General features: G+C 42.0%; 2 long non-coding RNA genes across 17 annotated transcripts in view; one reads left to right on the forward strand and one right to left on the reverse strand.

The window, feature by feature from the left end:
- The window catches only part of LOC110474635 (uncharacterized), a 52,163-nt gene that overhangs the window by 26,027 nt on the left and 4,160 nt on the right, over positions 1-21,976 (reverse strand). For 2 of the 16 annotated variants that reach the window (XR_013339511.1, XR_002466114.2), the window contains exons 1-4: positions 16,602-16,705; positions 16,112-16,221; positions 9,743-9,824; positions 825-910 (exon numbers count right to left, since the gene is read on the reverse strand). This is a non-coding gene — a long non-coding RNA (uncharacterized LOC110474635). Of the gene's footprint in view, positions 1-824; positions 911-9,742; positions 9,825-14,346; positions 14,407-15,925; positions 15,977-16,111; positions 16,222-16,601; positions 16,724-21,976 lie in introns of those variants that run through there. The other 14 variants (XR_002466120.2, XR_002466122.2, XR_002466119.2 and 11 more) reach the window with 14 other exon arrangements.
- On the forward strand, positions 16,761-21,441 carry LOC116183242 (uncharacterized). Its single transcript, XR_004147818.2, has 3 exons — positions 16,761-17,956; positions 18,744-18,860; positions 20,366-21,441. It is a non-coding gene; the product is annotated as an uncharacterized LOC116183242 (long non-coding RNA).

Here is a 21,976-nt window from a genome sequence, read left to right on the forward strand (position 1 = left end):
CACAAGTTACAGGAGAGGGTAATGGCTTTGTAAAATGGAATAAAAGTCTGAGCTCAATCACAAAAGGAACACCTGGGTTCAAACTCACTCTGCTTCACACAGACAATGGGTCTCACACGAGTTTTGAGCTCACCCCTGCTAATGTTTCCACCTCGAGTCATCACGAATTTTTCACAAAGCTGACAATTTTTATTGCAAGAGGAGAAGATTTTGTGGGTCAGTGTGAGGAGATCTTGCAACAACTATTACATTGATTCTCCTCTTCCCAGCTGTGGAATCCAGAATCAGTATTGTCTGACTGAAGTGCACGGGACTCAGAAACAAGACCCTGTGTACGTATATCTTTGCAAGAAAAATTCCCTCATTCCCTCACTTAGGATTTAACACCAGACCAGCTGTCAGTGTTTAGGACCAGTGTCCTGAGCTGCAGGTCTGTCTGGGCACGGGCTGTGTCGCAGAACGGAGATGCTGTTTTTGTGAACAGGGAAGCCAAGCTCTTGCCATGTGCAAGGCGGCGCAGCAGAGCCATGCAGAACACAATGGAGATTGTTTGTTTATACCAGCCAAAGAGAAGGGAACATATTTGTTTTGAGTGAGCTGTGTTAGAATGCATATTGTTGTATATGCCCAGGCCTCATTACACCATGCTAGTCTTCAATATGGATCAGATCCTAAAACTGCTTGACATACTGAAATAAATGTGAGTTCTACCCACAGAACATCTCCAGACTTAGGCCTCATGTCTGTCAATGTCATCTCAAAAAAACAAATGTTCAAAGAAGTAAAACAACAAAAGTATCTTTGAGACTGTGGAGGATGCTCACGTGTGGTAGATGCCATTCAAGGGTATGCTAAGGAATTACTTCGAGAGAAAGAAATCCACATACCAAGACAGGAGAAAAGAATAGGCCTGAAAAAAAAGAGAGATAATTAAGTTTCATGGAAGAAATATTTCTTATTTATATTTCAGAAGTTACTGTGAAAGCAAAAGGAAATTCTTCCTTCACATCAGCAATGAGGCCACATTAACATCACCTCAGGCAAAGGTGGCCACAGCTGAAATTTTCTTAAAGATATAATCATGAGGGCATTCACAGAGGAAAAGTTAAAGTGCTGTTCAGTAAACAACCTGAACTGCTGTATGCTGTATTCATATAAGGAAAGGTATGAGCCAACAGAGAGAGATGTTCAGCTGCAATCAAAGAGGATCTAAGCCTAACTGAGCTCTCACATGACAGTTGGGATCATTTCAGATCCCTTCCAATGAAGATAAAATAGCATCAAAAGCAGAGAGGTTTTTTCTTTCTTTTAAGGATGAAAACACAACATCATTAGTCAAATTTACTCTGAACTTGAACCTCCTCATGTTGATTTGTACTCAGGTTCAGTAAACATATCTTTCCATCAAGGTAAATAAATGTAAAAGCCCATCAGTAAGTTAATTGCTTAACTATGGATGCAGTGTGGGGTGTAACACTGTTTCTGACTATACTGCTGAAGTTAACAACCTCTCAAAAACACCTATTATACAGCTTGGTAGTTAGAAAAAAAACCTGTTCCTTCTTTAAAATCTGCATATAAAATTTCAACCATTTTTTCCTGATGTTGGGGAGGGGATGGAAACCTCTGAGGACAATTTTTCAGGTGGACTGATGTAAAATGGAGTTTATTCTTTTGAGGTGCCATCCTTTGTGGGCCTACATGACCAGGGAGATTAGGCTCAAGAGAAGTGAGGAGTCCACAATGAGGGCAAAAGTTACACAGCCTGGGAAAAACATCTCCAAATTAAAATTCCCATGGTTCTGAGTGGGACCATTCACTGGGAGGGGTAGAGGGCTCAGTGTGCAGATGTCAGGCATAAGCCTGATCCTGCATGCGTAGCACACACCTAGGGACATCTGGGAATGTGCCCTCCTCCTCTGCCTTTGCACACCTAGAGCCCAGGTTTGAGGACCCATGAGAGTAAGCAGTTATTCCCATTAAAACTGAGGCATTTAATAGAGGTGAAGGCAAAATCAGCTCTCCAGTGAAAGAACAGTGAGGCAGGAGGGTATGCCATGCATCTGAGAGTGAAATCTGGCTCACGGTGGGCAGGCAGGCACAGTGCAGAAGCACAGCTGCCAGCCTGACATGATGGATCAGAAAAGCTACTAAGGAGCTATAAGAGTCCAGGCAATTGAAACAAAGCAAAACATGAAAAGGCAATAGGTCAGACCTTCTTTGCAATCTATCAATTAAACAAGCATCCACTTCCAAAGGAGTATGATGTCCTAAGCAGTAGACATCCCAGCATGTGATTGCTACTGTGATGGAGGGACAGATTTATCAAAAGGAATTAATAATAATAATTACTAGTAACGCTAATAATTTAGTTGAAGTTGCTCTTTAGTGAACCCCTCTGAGGAAATAACATGGTTGGGCATTTTGGCTTAATTCTATAGTCCCATACCAGCTTTACTCAGCCTGTTGAAAAACAAAGGTGTGTTCAAATATGTCCATTACATGGGAGGTTTTTGCCAAAATCTTGCCCTCCTTCAGTTAGGCAGCAGTGGTGAGTGCCACAGAGTTGGCTTCAGCTGCTTTCTCCAAAACCCTGAAGCTTTCAGAAACATTCATTTTTCCTGGCATCACTCAACAGCTCATTGTTAGGGTTTGTTCTCATTGGCATGCATGAACAGAGACTGATGTACAGGGTGACCTAGAGTGACAGCCTTCAGCCCCAAAAGTCTATACCTGCTTCCCTTAGGGTCCAGTGACTCATACTTGACTCAGAAGGATATATACAAAAATTATCTTTCCTCTTTCATTTGTGTGTCTTAAAGCTAAGTGTGTTCAGCCAAATTAGCAATCAGGCAAACTGTGCATGCAGAAATTTGCACTTGCACAAACTGATTTTTTTTAACATTCCAAGATTAAATATCTTGACAAAAGATGAAAACCCTTTAACAAATCTGCCCCTAGAGAAAAGTAACATTTTTTTATTCCATTTACTGTCAAACGACATATAGTTGAACACAGTCCTATAGGTTGATTTGTTGCTTTAAATAATGTCACTAACATCCAGATATCAATGTGATGGTGCAGAAAAAAGAGTTCACATTGAGCTAGATTCAATTACAGACCTAGAAATTGAAATTAAGTCTGATGCTACATGCTTAATTCATGTTTGTGTGACTGAGAAAGGGAGTATCTGGTTTACCTTGAATTTCCTGCCTTAGTGTGGTGAAAACATGACCCATCGCATTAATTAAAAAATAGTTTACAAATGTAACTTAAGTGGTATTGCACTGGCAGGAGACAAACACCTTTTTGTCCTTGACATGTTATGTGATATAAAGGAAGCTGTTCAATAGCCTTTTCCTCAATTCCAAGGTAGGTCTTACAATTCTCACTGAAGAACAGGATAAAAGGTATGATGACACCTCACAATGAGAAGCCAAAGATTGTGCTTTACTCAAAAAAAAAAAAAAACTAACCATTTATCCCTCAAAACCCATAACCCTCTTCTGACCACATGTTTAAACAGGTGCCTATAGGTAGCTATCACACATGTTATGCAGGTCTATATTCATCTAATTTGAGCATTATAGCCAGGTTGGTATTTTCATGTTTAATACCCCAAAATACCATATCATAGCAATGGACTTTCAACCAGCACACATTTGACTACTGATTTCACATATGCGGCTGGGACTAACTTTTCTCCTAATATGGTGATGGCACAGGCACTATTTAAATGATTCCTGAGCCTTGTAAATATACACCAGATGTATCTTTTGTAAATGTTACATTTTTCAACATCTCAGCATTTGTGAATAGTTGAAAGCGATGCCAGCCATGCTTTAATGGGGCACAGAAGCATACTGCATTCAAAGAAATAGCACACCATCGCAATAGTCAAAATTACAAGTGCTGTCAAAAAGCTACATTTTTGCTTTATTGATTAGCACCAGGTAACACAGTGTTTCACATCATACCTTCATACATTCCTCTTTCAGCTGATGATGTTTCCCTGCACATGGGTAACTCAGAGAGGGATATGGAACTTCCAGGGCTGCACTGGGGAAGGAGAAGGGCAGAGCGGCCCGGAGAGCCACGTTGAGGCCAGAGGTGGAGGCAAAAGAGGTGTGGGACCTGCCACTCCCACAGTCATGGCCACAACCCAGTGCCACAGGATGTGCCCACCATCCCAGAGGTGGGGAGGGAATAAAGCTCAGCTTTCCCACAGGTACTGATGCAGTTTGAAGTTACAATACATTGTCCTGCAGCTCAGGCTTCTGCTTCTTGGTCCTCCCTTGTTGCAGAGGTAACTATTTCCCATTAGGCACCTCTCTGTGAGCACAGGGTGAATTCATCTGTAAGAAGAAGCCACCTCCTGGGCTTTTCCAGACCTCTTTTTTTCCCTAAGCTTTTCCTGGCTTTCCTGTGTCACTGCAGAAATCTCACAGAAGACCCAGGACACTTGTGTAACAGGTTATGGGAAATGTGCTCTCTGTACCTTCTACCTCCTGGCACTTGCCCTACCCATCACCACCACATCCAGACTGCCCCCACGGTATCCCTGGCAGCACCAGGCAGTAAAAGGAGCTGTCAGAAACCAGCCATCACATTTGCCTAAAAATGCAAATTTTTGTAGAATTTGTCCCCCAGCTCTCCCACAGATAAGAGGAAAGACCTTTATAATATTGCACAATTACTATTATTTGCAAGGCAGAGTGCTTTTGCTCAGTGAATTTTGTGCTGGAATTGCACTATGCAACTCAGTTCAGCAAATCAGCTAAAATCAGAGCTAGGTGACACAGGACAATAAACTTAGAGGGAATGGACTAGACATAATGCCCCACTACAAGTATTATTTCCAAGTTTACAGGCTTGCAAATTAAAATGTCCCTGGACCACTGCCATAAAAAAGAACATTAAAAATCAGGGGAAGAGGTCTGGGCATCTGTTAGAAGCATCTAATATATACCAAATGTGTATGCTGAGCTTCTTAGATATATGCATTGCTGAAATATAGCCTACGATTAATGTAAAAGCAGAAATATTTTAATTGTATTTTTCCATTTGATATTCAAATGAAAAAATATATCTTATTAAACACAACACTTGGCTTTGCTATTTTAATAAAAAATAAGTTGTTGAGGAAAAGAAAAGCAAAACTACTGATTCCTTTCCTTATGATGATCAAATGAGCCTTTCATGTTTGTATCTTATACTTCACTTTTTAGCATTTTGAGGCAAATAGCAGATATCAAAACTTAGTAAATAATCAAAGACTTACTCAGTTTTCCAAACTGTCATGCTGCTTATCTTGTAATAACTGATCTCTTAGGTAGCATAAGCTATTTAATTGCTACTGAAGATTATTTGAATGAAAAATGAGACGACATTCTCCCTTACCCCTCAAAAAGACAAAACTATATTCTTCAAAAAGACACATGCCGACAGATAGATTCTGATCTCTTCTACACATGCACAAGTGCAGTAGCTAATTTTACAAGATTTGATAGGAGCTGTGTATCTGAGATTACACCCTGTCCTCCAGACTGCACATTCCACATGGAAAATGACTTAATTTGGAAATAAATTTTATTGCTGATAAATCCAAACTCTCAACTCTCTGGGCATCCAAAGAACCAAACCTATTAAATTATTATAAAAAAACAGCTACTGCATTTTAAAGGGACTTTTTACAGTGTTGGCAAAGTGCGTATTCATGTATCCCCCCTGACATGATAGACTGTAATGGTTCCAGTCTGTCATGTCAACCATCTGCATATTAAACAGTCCCTAAGTACACATTGACACAGCAGACCCTAATAGCTCTGAAGCCGTAACAATCTATTGAGTCAATAATATGCATGTTAAAGAGCATCTCCTGTACTTCCATCAATATCCTTTATCTTTTGCTTAATTTGTATCTTCTTTTTATATGTATATTCAGAGTTAAAGTTTTAGGAACCTTTATCCTTTAATGTGCTGCCACAGATGTGAAACATGTGGCACAGAGAGGCACATGCAGTAGCAAAATCCTACCCTAGTATTGGGGCCAGACCTTAAAATAAGAACTGTAATATTTTTACACTGACAGCACACATTCTTCCAGACAAGGTGGAAATAGCCCCTCTTTTCTGCTGGGCTGGACGCAGTGGTAGTGAAAAGCCCAGGAAAGGCTCCTGATGATTTCATGGGCTTTGGATGGAGCCCAGTGTGATGATACTCATTTCCTATTATGCATTTCCTTCTAATTAAATGAAATAGGTCACAGGGGGGAAATGAAACAAAAGACAAATGTATTTACTTACAGTAATATCAACCCCAAAAACAAGAGAAATGATAACACAAAACATACTGTCTCTTCATTAACTTGAAATCGTGTCTGTTACCACAGTCTTAATTCATTCCTGCATGATCCTGGGATCTTTTATACCATGGAAGAGGGGGGCTGTTATTTAAGCATAATAAAATGGAGATTCACCTTCTTTTGTCTAAATAACCAGAGAGAAAAATTCTAATTTTCTTTTGCTTAATTTCACCATACCCTGCTGCAATCCTTTTGCTCCCTGATTACAGGACTTTCCCAGCTTCTTCCAAACTTCTTGGTCTCTGCAAGCATCACAGTTTGGCTTACACATTTAAAAGTGAAACCAAAGTACAATTTGTGCTTCCAAAATGTAGACCTAAGGACAGGGAGGTCACCTGACCCTATCAGCAGATCTTAGTTGTCCTAAATTCCCTTCTCCTTTCCATTAATTTGATACCGATGTATCTTTGATGCACATAGGGATTTATTCCAGCATATTCTTGATTAACTTTCGCTCCAGCGAGGGCAGAATTATGGTACTCTCCCTCTTCTTTCCAGGAGTGTGTAGTTCATCCTACCCCTGCCTTGCACCATTCCATGTCCCCAAGGCACACCAGACCAAACCATCTATTTCCATGCCTTATTTTATACGTCATCCCCAAACTGCATGACAAGCACTGAAGGTACCTGCCTTCTATTAAGTCCTTGGTAACATCTCGTGGCCAGCACACTTTTCTTCCCAATGTAATGGCAGGGAAGTGGATCAGATGTTCACATGCATGCCCAGGGATTTGCCCAGCCATGAAGCAGGTCCTCAAAACCTCAGACTAGTGCATAAACTTCATCTTATATGTGTTGTCTACTGTTTATCTTATCAGGATAGGACTTTCTAAACTATGAATAACACAGTACTCAAAAAGCTACAGTAGTCATCATTTGACCTTTTTCACTGAAGATTTAGAAAGCAGATTTAATTTTGGGCAGAATATGTTTTTCTTCCTAAATGAACAAAAAGCTATTAAAAAAAAAAAAAAAAACTAAGCAAATGAACAAGACCTACAGAATGGGTACCATTAAAAAAATTAAAAAGCAAAAGTCACTGAAAGTCCTGCTATGCTGCCTGTATTTCCTTCAGCTGAGGGAGGCAGCCCCAGTGTAGCTCTGGAAGTTCTTGTTCCTGACAGAAATGGTTCATTGTCAAGTGCTCTCTGTGATGCTGCAGTTCATCACCGAATTATACATGAAGCACAGTCCTTTCTCTATAATATTATGGGTACAGCCATGTGCATTTGAGGAAAATAGGTCCTCTCTGGATCTGCTGCAGGAGCTCTCTTGCTGTTCACTCAGGTACTTGCTGTGTGGCAGCCCCAACCAGTCCAGCTCTGGTGAAGGTAGGAACATCACACAGCAACCACACAGCAGGTCTGAATAATTTATGACATCCCTTCCTCCTCTGGCACTTCTGTTTGTGTCTGATGAGCCTTATAGGCTTCTCAGAACTTAACAGAATTACCAGGCAATGGCAAAGAAGGACAGGAGGGCTGCTGGCCATGCAACCAGAGTCCTTTAACAAAAATCCCCTGCACCAAGGGTTACTGGTGAGTCACACTCACTCTGGATGGACAGTGCTTCTGGGAATTGTTCCACTGATTTAAGTGGATAGGTTGCCCAGTCCAACTTCATGGACTTAGAGCAAACGATACCTGCCACCAAGCGAAAGAAGAGCCACCAGCCTTGGTCTGTAAATGAGATCAGTAAGGGAGATGATGGGAGGGCAAGTGAAAGAAACATAATTCTTTAGGTGAAGTGCTCCATATTCCCCCAGCAACCTTCTTGTGTGTGCTGTGAATGTAAGGTGGGCTCACTCCCTGCTGCCTTGTCCCCCTCCTGCACAGCCTGTTCCATGCCCAGCTGCAGCTGAGCCTACCCCAGGCTGGCCTGACCCTGAATGGAAAAATTCCCAGTTATTTCAGTGAAAAGGGCTCTGTGTCCTCAGACAAATGCAGGAGAGCAAAATTTGTGTAGGGCTATGATTTCACTGCCTGTGTGCATAGGATGTCTCCTTTCCTACACAGAGGAACGCTGGCCACCCTTCCTACTTTTTTGGTTCTCAGTGTTCATCACTGCACCTGGAGTTATCTCCCATTTACCAAGGAGTTGATTTAAGTGTCTGACTCAGTCACATATGTTTGGCTCCCTTATTCAGAGTAAGATTTGGCCTACTAGCTGTGAAAACAGCTTATATCACATGTGCTGCAAAGCCTAGCCAGAACAGGCTGAATAAAGGATGAAGTTTAATCATGGAAATGTTGACCTACAAATAGAGAACAAAATGTTAAACCACATGGTATAGGGTGCTGCACGCCCCAAATATCAAGGAGAGAAAAGAAGAATTGAACACATTTGGAAAGTAAAGCTTACTGTTTGGGGTTTAGTTGAGTTTTTTTTACTTTTTCTTTCTGCATATTCGGAGAGTCAGACCCACACTGTTCCTGCTCGCAATGACACCCTGGCATCCGAAGAACAACATAACACCCACCACAAAATGCTGCTGTTGGCTGGCGCCGTCTAAAGCAGCAAGGTTTGGTGAAGGAGGTGAGACTGCCAAAGGAGGGCGAGTGGGGGAGTCACAGAGAGTGGGACCCTGCCACCAGTGTGACTCCAGTCTATGGGACCTGAACAAACTGGGGAGAGGTAAATGTGATGAGGATTAAGACCCCTTTCATCCTGTGTCCCCAAAAACTAGTCCTGAGTTACCTCTTACAGATAGGGGGTGGGGGGATATTTCCATTATTTACACACCACCTTTCAGCTGGAACATCCTCACCTTTGTGTGTTTCACACAAAGAAGGGCAGTGTTTTTGTCAGAGAGCCCACTTCCATTTTTAATCACAGCCATCACACAAACAATTCATCTCATAGGATGGGAAAACTTTATCATAGGCTTTATTTAACATAATTTTGGGTGTTGCAAAGGACAAAGAACAATTTTTTTTTAATCAGTCATCTTGCTTTCAATAACTCGCCGGCTTTGTCTTTAGGTACACTACATTTTACACAAACGGAGTTAACAGCAGCCGGCCAGGCCTCACTGACTGACAACTGTTCTTTACAGGATTTCTATGTGCCAAGGAGCTGGACAGTAATATCCATTTGGTATTCATGGAAGGTACTTGCAGAACAATAATGACAATAATTGCTTCTGATTCTTGTGTTTACAACACTGCCAAAGTATCATTAGAGCCTTATTTATAGATAATAATGCTTATTAATCACACATATTTGAATTTTGGAATGTATTAGATTAATATTCTTTTATAACTTGGTTCTGTACTAATGCTATGAAAAGCACTTTCTGAATGCAGCCCACTGGGAAGTGCTTGCCTCGGTAAAGTAAAAGCATCCAAGCCATCTGCAGGTGAGGGACAAAGGGCATACCTCTTCCTCAGCAGGCAAACACCAAAGCCGGACACGCCAGTTCCAAAAGCAGCTCCTTTGGATTAAAATCAGGGGCAGATGCCTGAAAAAAATACCGCAAAAGATGTGACAGTAGTGTTGTTCTTGAGCTTGCTTTTTGATGCTCTATGAAAAGGTTTGTTTTCTACTGCTTTATAAAGCAACTGTGTTTGGAAGGTGAGGAATAGATCCATCTATCATCTCACTCTCTAACAACCCATTCTACCCCATGGGTGAGTTTAGCCCGGACCTTAGAATTCCTTATCAGTCAAGAGGTTGGCAGTGAGAAATATAAGAAATATATTACAAAAAACACTCCTAATTTTGGTTATTAAATAATTCCAGCTTTTCTATCTCAATGTATTCTACAGTTTAATAACATGATAGAAAGAAAATAGATTTTTTTAAAAAGACATTTTCAACACATGAAAGTGCCACCCAAATCTAAATACCAACTGCCCTGTATTCATATCCTCCTTTGTTTCCCTGTAGCCCATTACAATGGTGAAAAATACACCAAAGCAACTACAGTACTAAACTCTCCAATTTTTAGTGTGTGACCGGCTCCATAAATTCGTGTTTAAATAAATAAAGTCCAGAACAGTGTAGAATGTTTTATTGTAACTATTATTTTAAGGTAGTTATTCAAGCAAATTTGCAGAGACTGTCGGTTTAGAGATAGGATTTCCATCTGTTTGGTTGAGTTTTTTCCTTTTTACCCACCACTGATGTAGTGTAACTACTCTAACACTAGAAAGTAAAGAAACTGGGAAGCAGGGCAGTGGGCATTGTATTTTATTCTGTGTGTCCATTTTGTGTTTTTTATGGTGCTCCCTGCACAGTGAGGATAACCTGTTGCTAACTGTCGCAGCCCTATTGTCTCCAGCAATCTTTTACAGTGGCAGAAAAAAAAAAGAAATAATTAAAATGCAGAAGCTTTAAATTGTGAAGAGCACTTGTGGCTTTAGTGCAACTCCACCAGGCTGCCCTTAGCCGATATGTTTTAACAGACAAAATTACAAAGAGATGTTGTCCCTTTAAAATGTTTTATCTATTAATATTCCAGTGTGCTTTGCTTACTGTGTTTAGAAGATACCAGTATTGAGGTTTCCCAGGAACTTCAAACCTATCAAGACAGCACTGAGCACAGTCCGATAGTTTCCAATTGACGCCAGGACTTAAAATTTTTAAAACCCTAATAGAGAGATTGGAGATGAAACCAAAGCACAAAGTTGGCGTTGGGATGCGGAGGGAAGCCCTGTCCCTACAGGCTCCACACAACAAAGCGGTGCACCCCTCCCATCCCAGAGACCACAGCTCCTGCTGGGGGATGTGGGGCCGGCTAGTCCTGGGCATTGCTGGGAGGAGGGTCCCAGCTTCAACCATCACTTGCAGACAAAGGAATTATTCCCCAAGTGTGGGCACAGGGGGTGCACAGATCTTTGGATTGGGTTCCTTTTCCAGTTACAGCTGAATACCATCCAGCCAAAACTGATCCTAAAATTTGACAGTGCTGCACTGAGGGGAATTTGTTCAATAACTAGTCATGGATTTTGGTTCTTCTGCTAGTCCTCTTCTGAAAAGAAAACCCGTAGCCTCGGGTGCACACAATCTGCTACAGCATTCACTGGCAAAGAAGCATGTGCAGATACTCTCCTCTCCCCAGCTATTGGTGGCTCCCTGAAAAGTTTGCTATATTTTCCTTAGGTTTCAGAGTGTCACAGTGCAAAAAGCTGTCTCTCTAACAGGTGTTTGAAATCTGCATCTTATTCTTTCTTAATAGTAATAAAAATAGCTGGAAGAGTTCAGCACAAGGATCCTAATTTCAGAGAGGCAAATCAGCAGTGTAAAAAATCATAATTCACCCTCTGCAGATTAGAGATTTCTTATTTTCTTAACTGAATAGTGAACAATAATTTCTATTGTTTCTGTCTGGGTTTTTTTCAGGACAGTAGTGATTTAATAATTTTTTTCTACCTCTTAGAAGAAAAAGGCAAGGCAAACAGTTATCACATGAGGAAAGGTACATTTGCATTTTATATACGTATAAACCCACACAAATATAAAAACAGACATTTCTAGCTATAGAATTTTACTATTTATTATAGCCAGAGATACACAAGTCAAATTCCATGACACACTTGACTTTCAAAAGAAAAATTGGCACTTTTTTTTAATACTGAGTTTCACAATTGTCACTGAAGTCAAATGAAGGAGCAAATGCCCTTGAAAAATAATCGCTTTCCTACAGTATCCCTTTTCTGTGCCTGTTGGAATCTCTAGTATTAAAAAATTGTCTTTCTTGCACAAAATAAATAGATGACCCTACAAACATTGCTCACATGCACCAGAAATTTCAGCATGAGACAGGGTATGCAAAATCAAGTGTCAAGAAAAATCCAAGCAAACAAGCAGCAAAATCACCCTCCTAACATCAAGTGCATTTACTACAAGTTGCATTTTTGGATTTGTAGATACGGGATAGGAAAATCAAGACAGAAGAGTTTTGACTGGCTTGTTCACTAACCATATCTCAGTGGTCACAAATGATTAAAAAGGAAAATCCAACTGGAAATTTCTAAACATAGAGGAAGTTTCATAAGTGTCTTTTTGTAGTATCATTTTGTTTGCTGTATTTCTCTCTGGAACAATATTACTCTGCTTGTATTTAACATTGGGTTATTGTCAAATAATTACTCTTTCTGTTATCAGATTGCATGATTATTGTGTATTTCTCCCTCCAGATATGTATCATGAATATTTTTCTTCCTTAGTTTTATATCCTATAGAACAACTAAAATCTGGAACTTATAGTCTCCCATCACCTTCAAAGAACTGTAAGACACAAGCAGGAATAAAAATAAAAATATACCTTTTCATCTAAGTAGTCTGCTAACCAAAAGGAGAAAAAATAAGCTTTGTGTATTTCTAAATAGTCCTCTAGGAGTCTTGTACTACATGCTATATATTGTATGGTTTCTCCCCCTGTTATGACATCTCTGATTACTTTAAAAAAAAACTCTCAAAAATGTTGAGGCACAAACCTTTGTATGGAATACTTTTAGTACGCTTTTTATTCTGACAAGATTAATAATTATCCTATAAGCATGACACAGTGTTTTAAAATGTTTTTTTCAGCTATGAGTTAGGATTGTGCACATAAATGTGGAAAGAAAGGTTATTTCACAGCAGAGAAATGCATATTTAAACAAACTGTGATTAAATGGCAAAGCTGCTTAAAAAGGAAAAGCATGGTTTTTTTCCTCACCACAGTTATTCTGAATTTCAAATACCCATAGTAAGTTTCCAAAGGACACTGGGCATTTGTAATGAAAACACAAGCTACTGAAATTAATGAGAGATAATTGAGAGAACCATAGCAAATGTCCCAGAGCTTTGGCCAAAACCAGACAGAAAAAGATCAGCTTGTGTAACAAGTGACAACTGTGTCCCCTCCCCACCATCACCACCCTGTCTTCTTCTGTGGCACCTGCAACTAGCTCATAGTGGGAGCAACTGGCTATGTGGGAACCAGTCTACAGACTAAACAGGCTTTTGCTGTCCTTCAACAAGACACCTCACAAGTACTGACAGTCCTCACAGCAGCCTTACATCTTTCCCCAAGCACACAACTGCCCTTTTCGCTCAGCACACATCCAGCACTTCCCACCGATGCAGACGCAGGTATGGGGGTTTCTTGATTGTTCAAAATGCCCAGTAATGTGTGTCCTACTTCTCAGAATGTAGTGACCACAATTATTGCTGGCCTGATTCACTAGTCAAAGTGTGTAGGATGTAACCCTTAGACAGCTGAGGTGGAAGGGCAAGATCAATGTGGCACTCACATCTAACTCCATTCACATCAAATAGATGCAACAATAATCTCTCCATTGACATTAAGGTCTAATGGAAATACTTCAGGGAGTGAATGAGAGCTAGATCCTGCTCATTCCAATCAAACAAAACTCCACATGGCTTCAGTGAATGGAACAAGCAAGATTTGGCCCATCTTGAGCAGCACAGGTTTGGCTTCCAGATGCTGAGCTGTACCCATTCATTGGAGAAGGACAGTGAAAAACTGGAGCCAATAGACCTTGAACTAAGGAGACAACCAAGGGTAACACTTTGTCTGCATTTAAACGGATGGCAGGGCAAGCAGCTGCACCCAATTTGCCCCTGAGCTTTAGTGCTGGGCTTCAACCATGGTACAGTCTTTCTCCTAACTTTACTTGAAGGAGTAATTTTAAAATAATTTAATGCCAAGTGCCAGAGGGCTCACTTTTTCACAACATTAAACTGAATCATATCAACTCCCATTCTAAATATAAAATATGATTGCATTACTTGACTTCACACTTTTTATAAAGGTCCCACTGTGGTGGGGTTTCACAAGGTATAAAAGCCTATGCAGGTATTATGGACCATATCAGTCCATTTCATCCAATTAATCAGCTACTTAAAAATGTTTTTCTTGTATTGTAGTAGAAATAATAAAATAAGTGTTCGTTTTTATAATTTCCAAAATTAAATTCATATTCCATAATGACCATATTTCATGTGAAAAATAACAAGATATGCTTACATACCTGACTTTTCTTCTTTAGTGAGTTGCTTCATTTGTAAAGCGTTGCATATAAGATTAGAACCTAAAATGAATTACTTGGTTTTTCTTGATATGAAATCTTGTTTAAGTTCACAGCAATTTTAAATATGATACATTTAAAATATTAATATTTCCCATATATTATTCACTGACTTTCAGGTTTCATCTCAAGTTAGTGGCACTTCATATTTCAAAGGAAGAACTGTTTCTTTTTTTCAGTACTAATGTTCTATTAATTCACTTTGTAATATCATTCTGGTTCAGACAAATAAAACTGCACTAAATTGCTTATGCCAAGAATCATGCTAAAGTTGTTGGCACTGTATAAAATTCCATATTCCATTACTATTTTATAAGTTTTTCATATCAGTGGCATCTTTTTAGGCATAATTCATAGTCCCATTTAGTTAGTTCTAGAAGGGAAATTACATACAGAAGGATTTTTATGCTGAGATGGGGGTGTATGTAGGTATTTACAGTAAAGTCTGCAACTAAAGTGACTTTTGCAATGTACCAGATACCAACTCTCAGTGAACTATTTTAACAGCGTTTCCTTTATGAATATTTTTTATTTGGGGCAGTTTTCTCTTCCAGCATGTTTTTTATTCACACACATGTATAAACACATACGTACACATACACATACATTTGTGAAAAATAAATTTGTGTGCGTACAGAAATACTTGAAAGGCCTCATATGCATATTATGCAACATATGCCATTCATGTAATCACTACATACAAAAAGAAAATTCATTTTATAGATACAAATAAAATACATGAAAGAAGTCCTTAAAGGACCCATAAAGGCCTCAACATAGATTAATTCTCCATCATATCCAGAGAACTGAAAGAACCATGGATACAATCTAATCTTTTTATATGTCCATTTATATTTTATACTTTTTACATAAAGTCCACAAGGCCACATAGCTATTTCCAGAGATGTGGATGAAAGTTATGCCTGGATAAACTGGAAACTCTTTAATGAGTAAAGCAGCATCTAATCCTATGAAATGCCATGCTGGAGTGAAATAATTACTAAGTGCTGGAGCAAGAGTAGCAAACAGCAGTAAAATCACCTGTAAATAGATGTGAGGAGCTACAAACACAATTTAGTATTTGTATAGTTGACTTTCTCTGACTGATTTCTCTCATCAAAATCAGATGTTCAGGAGGCAGAAATCCAACTCCAAGGAATGCAGATTAATACATATATATGAATATATAGTCTGTGACTAAGTTTGCAACATTGTTAATAATGTATGCTCCTTTTCTAATGCCTAGTATTTGCTCCCTCGGCAATTTTAAAAATAAGAAAATTTGATCCAACTCTTTTAAAAAATAAATTGCAAAATAACTGATGCAAATCCCTGTCACTTGTGCACACAATGAAATTATACAGAAAGGAGCAAATGCAGGAGAGGCTCCTCCTCAAAAATAGAAACGAATGCCCTGTTCCTATATGGTCCTCAAATGGCATGATTTTGAAACATGAATTAGACCTCGAATGCAAATTAACTTCAGAAGGCAGGGAGAGAGGAAAAAAAATCAGAGACATACCAAGTCAAACGCTCCTTTTCCTGCCTATCTCGTCCGCAATGGTAAAATAGGCTAAACAAAACAAGTGCACATCAAGATACAGCCAATTAAGGAATAGAGAGCGGGGCGGGGGGGGGGAGAGGGTGGAGAGGAAGGCACCTCACTGAGCACATGGGGAGTGGGAGCGCAGCATCCCACCATACCTACCTTATGAGTGTTCAAAGGAAGACAACTGGGGTAAATTGGAGCCAGCTTTGATTTTTGCCATCCGGTTGCACCCGGGATGCGGGGGAGTGGGGTGGGCCAGAAGGGCCGGTCTGGGCGGAGGTAGACGGGTGATAAAAAAAAGTGGGGATAAATACTGAGCGAGGATGCCGAACGCTATGCAAATAGTTAGTCTTTGCTGGGTTTTTGGTATTTTTTGGCCGGGGGGGGGTGGAGGTGTGTAAGAAAGGCACCGTCAGTGGCGAGGTGAGTGGGTGTCCATGCCGTCCGCACACGCGTGGGGGAGGGCGAGGGGAGTGGTGCGGGAGCGCGGCGCGGGGCATTGCTGCCCACCGAGGGGCGCGGGGGCTGCACCTTCCCGGGAGCAGCGGCTGCTCCAGATGGGGAGAGAGGGGGTGCGGACCCCCCTGCTTCCGTCAGTCATCGCCTCCCTCACCGCCCGACCGCTTCCCCCCCGTGACGGCTGCCTCACCGCTCCCGGCGGCTCCCCGCTTAGAAATGGAGACCGGCAACTCTCACCAGAGCTCACCCGCATCCCACGGTCCTGAGGAAGGAGTCTGGGGCGGCGGGGGGAAGCGGGCGCGAGGCGTGGGGAGGGGGGGGGTGTTTGAGAGTGACGGTGAGGCGAGGAGGAGGAGGAAGGAGGAAGGCTGGGAAGAAGGGGGTGGGGGGAGACGGCTTCTGAAATGGAGCCAGCCCAAACGGGAGACGATGTTGGAAGAGGGGCTGCGTCATTTCGGGGTTGGGAGAGGGCTCAGCTCCCCTCCGCCGCTTCCCTGTCTGCAGGCAGGGAGGACAGAGACCAGGAGGCCAGGGCAGGCTGCGGGGCGCTGTGCTGCCGGGACCACCGCCGCCCGCCCTTCTCCGCAAGCCCCCGGGGCCGGGTCGGGCAAGGAAAACCCCACGCTGGGAAAAGGAACAAGCAGCCTTCGGTCTGCCTAGCGATGACAAGGGTAGGGAGAGGAGTGCGGGACTCTTCGGCCGCAAAGCAGTCGGCAGGACCGGTCACGAACGGGGGCCCGAGGCAGGGCCAGCTCCCGCGGGGGTAACAGGGTCCCGGGACGCGAGGGTAGGAGGAATGTTCGGCATTTATAACGCCGGGGGAGGCTCACAGTCTTTCAAAGTTTCAGCTGGGTGAGTGGAAATGCCTTCTGCCCCCTACACATATGGAAGCACAGCGATCTTGGGGGGGTTGGGGAGGAAGAGAAAGCAATTTTTTGTTTTTCTGCTGGACAGTGGATCTCTTTGAGCCTATTGTCATGTCCTATGGCAACAATTATAAATAAACTTTTCTTTCTGCAGAGAGGAAGTAGCTGAGTCTGAGGGTCTGAAGCTAGTGAATGACCAGCAGCTACCCTGATCTTTGCTGGCCCATGTCAGCAAGGTGGTGGCCTGGGCTGAAAGTACTGAAAGATCTAGTGGACACAGATCTAGATCCAGTACTGAAAAACTGTGGACACAGTATGCTGCATGTCTGACACTTAATAACTGGTCTGGGAATATCTTTCCTTCTTTCAACTCCTCCTATCCAGCCCAACACAGTTTCCTTCTGAAACTCATCCCCTCAAAACCTTTCTAAATTCACCTTCAAATACTCATGTTCATATATTTTTAATTTTTTTTAATTATTTTTATACCACCCCAGTGGTCCCGTGTTTAAAAAGCAAAGCTGCTCAGTGGCTTGAGATCACAGGTGCCATCATGGAGGTCTATGATGAGTGTCAGCAAAAAGCAAGAGAGAATTTAGTCCCCAGGCAAGATTATAGTGCTGGTACACAACCACATACAGCCTTGTCCAAGCCTTCTACAGCACCTGCCACAGCAAAGGTGTTGCATGTAAAGTCCTGACAATGTTGACCATAGTCATTATTGTTATGTGTATAAATATTTTAGCTTCTTTTATGACTCTGCGCATGTGTGCATGTGCAATATATGTGTGCATGCTCATACAAACACATATCTATGTATATATTCAATAGTGATGGGCCTGTTAAACTAAGTAGTGATTTCTCTCCTACAGATAGTTGTATAATACACACATAGTGATGATACCTAAGGTGTTTGGGGGTGGGGATGCATAATATCTTATAAATTTGAAGTTTTTATCAGGCAGAGCAGATTACTTTAAGCGTTCAATTTCTCAGCGATCCAATTTTATTAGGATTTACTATCATTTGTGCTGCACATCCCTGGGGAAATAATGCTTTGATTAATGTAATCCTGGGCTGGGATCCGCCACATGCCCCTCTCCCAAGAGAAGGGCCCTGTTTGACAAACAAAAATAGAGCAGCAACTATTGCAATCTGCACTCACCTTTTGCAAGCACATAGACCCACATGCACACACAGACACAAAATATAACCTTCTCCTCCCTCCAACCCCAAATACAATAGCAGCATCTCAAAACAATGTGCACTTATTCATTTACACACAATGACTCTGATTCAATGTGGGCTGTACAGTCCAGCCCTCAAATGTATAGAGACAGCCCAAAAAGGATTCTGCTCTGTCCCCCGCTGAGAAGCTGAAGCATCTCTGGGAAGCTCAATGCTTCTCTGTGTTTCAGGCCCTCCTTGGGCTCCCAACATTTCTGCCTCTTTGTTTCCCACTGCAGGGCTTGACACAAACCAATTTCAAGTCTTCTCCTTGAGACCCAGGGGCTGGAGAAGCTGTCCCTTCGAGGCTCCCTGGCACCTACCAGGGGGACATGTACCTCTCTAAACGGGCCCTGGTAAGTGAATCACAGCCAGGCACTCTGGTCAGCTCACAGGGAGAGTGGGGGAACCCAGAAAACAACATCAAGCAGAAAGATTTGTCACATACGTTTTTAAAGGGAAAAAAAGAAGTATTCCTCTGCCTTTGGGGGTTGCTGGGGTTTGAGCAGCTTTGTTCCAGCCACCACCTCCCCCCCCACCACCATCTCTCCCCCCCCCCCCCCCCCCCCCCGCCACCACCCCCTCCGCTCCTTCTGTTTGTGTCAAAGGCTGGCAGGAACAATAGCGTTTAAACAGAAGTAAATATGCCCAGATCAGAGCCCAACCCCAGAGAAAGGGAAAGCTTTCTTTATATCCCTAGGTGAACTGGCCGTTGTTCCCCCCTTTCCTCCTTCTCCCCTCACACCCACAAAACAACGCCCATTCCCGGCAGCCCAAATAGCAGTTTAATGTTAAATTTCTTCCTTCCACCCCGCCGGAACAAAGCGGGTCCCACTGCGCCTGAGGAGGACATGCAGTCTCACAAAAAGGGCTCTGGCCGCACTTGGGCCACTCTTTCCCAAGTCCGGAGCAATAAATCCAGGGGAAGAAGGAGGGGAGGGATCTACAGTCCGGAGATAAGGACGGATGCAGTTTGCGCCGAGGTTTTCAATAAGCTGCTGCTCTCTCCTTCGTGTTTACCCACTGACCCCCAGTGCGGTGACTCAGCGATTACAGAGCACTGGGTGTCTGTGTGTGTAAGGGTGTGAAGGGGAGCGGGGGGATTTCCTCCCCCTTTTCTCTTTCCTTTCTTTCCTGATGAAAAACGCTGCAATTACATTTCTGCATGCTGATCAGAGAGTTCAAATAACAAGCCTTAAACGCGTTATCGGGCCCTTGTTAAAGAGGGAAGAGGGAAGTAAAGGGGGGAACAAAACCAGACGTATATGCCTGGATGTATGCATAGCTATATAGATACATATTTAAATGACAGACTGCTACAAGAAGAGATGGGCTGTTGTTCGGCCCGAGTGCCTTCACCCCTGGAGATGAAGGAAAAGCTTCAATTTAAAACACCAACCAAACTAGAAAAGAAAGCAAGACGTGCAAATCACTCCAGGGAAAAGTTATTTAGACGCAATCTCTAGTTTTTCCCAGCGCAAACTGACTTTCCTATCGGGTTTGATCCAGTTTCCCTGCTCCTCTTCCCCCTCCCACCCCGGGGGGAATCCATCCCTATTTCTCGTTTTCCTTCTCAGAAGTGGGTCCTGCCGCCCCGCCCGGGAGGGCGTTTGCCGGACCTCGGCGTGACCGCGGCCCGTTCCGCGCCCGCGGAAAGGCCGGCGGGGCGGGGATCGTCCCCCGGGGACGCGGGGCGGCGGCGGGCTTTCGAGTTCCACCTCCGCCCCCCACATGCTGCCCCCCTAACTCTTGGCGGGCAGCAAGAAATTGTTTCAGAAGTCGGGTGGTGGGGCTGAATTTAGAGAGGGGAGGAGGGAATAAATGCAAGGAGATGATGAATAACGTTAACTTTTGACTGTAGGAGTCATGATGGAGTTGAGCGAAGCTGCGGGGAAATATGTCATTTAATCCCAGGGCTACTGAAGTCCCTTTTATCAAACGTCATGATGCTGGAATTATACTGCTGTAAAAGCTAGTGAGTACTTAAAAGTATCCAACATCAGGCAAATGTATAGACTGGAGGAATGGATGTAAAATGAAGGCACGTACAAACTTATCACACGACCGTGAAAACCCCAAGCCGATTAGATAAATAAAAATAGATGTGCATTAAAAAAAAAAAAAAAAAAGGCACGATAAAGCTCTAGCTGCTGTATTCACACAAGGAGAACAGACAGCGTGTGCATGTTTGTGTGCAATGCCAAAAAGAGCAGCCTTAAGGTTGACCTACTGCAATCTGCACTGAGCTCCTCAGACAATAGACAAGTTCAAATGTCAAAAAATCTAATAATAATAACCAGAGCTGCCAAACTGCACAAACTGTTTTCTGGTGTATCACAATTATTCACCCTCATATCCACTGTAAGACTTCCAGTCCTTATGCGTGTAAAAGAAAATCTATGTAATGCATATGGATTTTTTTTTTTATCACATGTGAAACGCCATTGAGATGGCAAGCACGCAAATCGGAATGATATCATGTCTAATAAAAGCAGGGCTAAGGTTTTCACAGTCTCTTTTTAAAGATTCCAACTTGTAAATCCCCTTTTAATGTTGTTACATGCACAATTATTCTTATTAATAAAAATCCACATGTTCAAGGGTCCAGATTGAAACTATGTATCCCTCTGATTTTAACATCGGTGGGAGCATTAGGTTTCCATCATATGTAATGTGTCTACGTTGAGCTCAAGTCAACAGATAGATTGTTCCATTCATTTGGCAACTCTCATTACAGTCCGTGTGAGGTGAACCCTGAGCAAGACACGTTGGGTAATATCAAAATTATGCAGCTGGGAAATAAAGGAATCTTGCTTTGCATGTGCAGTTCTGTATTATTGTTCTAATTTATTACAGAACCCAAAATGCTTTGTTATGCTCAAAACAATAAATAAGGTTCAGAGTGAAGCCTTCAGAATAAAAGGTATGGATAAATGATCCACCTGTCTATTGTGTTTGTCATTATTATCATCAGCCTTTAAAAGTAATCTGTGTATTTTCCTATTTTCTCCAGATTGGTTAGTGTAATATCCCTAGTGCAGCTATCAACGTGGTCATAAGAACTATGAACTACAGTATGGGTAAGCTTGAAAAGCCCAGAGCAGATCACATTAGCCAAGAACGCTACGTATCTGGAAGCCAGTCAACTTCACGTTTGCAGCTGACTGCTGTATTATGCACGAATGTGTTTTACATATAGCAGACTGTATACGGAATATGTCTTTATGTTTAACATTTTAATTTGTAAATGCTAATTAGGCAGTTGGTCTCCACGGTTATATTAGTACATACCTAATCATTTCCCACTATAAGTAAATGAATACTAAATACGGTAAACACTTTCTTTTCACTATTTCCACGACAGTATCTCTTCTACATCCGTTTTCCAAAGGCGTCCATTCGGACAAAATAGGCATTTATTTTTAAAAGGGGGAGAAAAAAATGCACTCTGTAGCACTCTTACAGTTGGGGT

The sequence above is a fragment of the Lonchura striata genome, chromosome 2 (genome assembly GCF_046129695.1).
Source record: "Lonchura striata isolate bLonStr1 chromosome 2, bLonStr1.mat, whole genome shotgun sequence".
In the NCBI taxonomy this organism is placed as follows: domain Eukaryota; kingdom Metazoa; phylum Chordata; class Aves; order Passeriformes; family Estrildidae; genus Lonchura; species Lonchura striata.